Source organism: Rhineura floridana, chromosome 5 (assembly GCF_030035675.1).
Source record: "Rhineura floridana isolate rRhiFlo1 chromosome 5, rRhiFlo1.hap2, whole genome shotgun sequence".
NCBI lineage: Eukaryota > Metazoa > Chordata > Lepidosauria > Squamata > Rhineuridae > Rhineura > Rhineura floridana.
In genome coordinates, this window is record NC_084484.1 from 18530073 (window position 1) to 18530504 (window position 432).

The window sequence follows — 432 nt, forward strand, 5'->3', positions numbered from 1 at the left end:
GCAGCCAAGGCCAGAGCCTCTTGATCTTCCTCTGACGAGGACTCCCCCAGCTGGGACCCATCAGTAATGCAGACCCCTGCAGCTAGCAGGATTGCACTAGCTGCTGACCAACTGGTGAGCAGAGGGTTCGGCTCAGTTCTGTCCAGTTTGACTGTGTCCATGTGTTCCCCTGCTGGGAACAGGCACATGCAGCCAAAGGGTAGGGTGGGGATATTTGAAAGCCCTCTTTGCAGAGGCTGCCAGCCTCTCCCTCTTCCTGCCCAATGCAGCCCCAGATCACTCCAGGCAGCCTGGCCCAGACTCAACACAGATCTTCTCAAATCTGCCTGTTTTGGTTTGGGATTCAGGCTTTGGCTGAATCAGATGCATAGTTTCCTGCCATATTTGGTTAAAATCAATGCAGTTTGGAAAGGTTCAGTTCAACATCTTGAT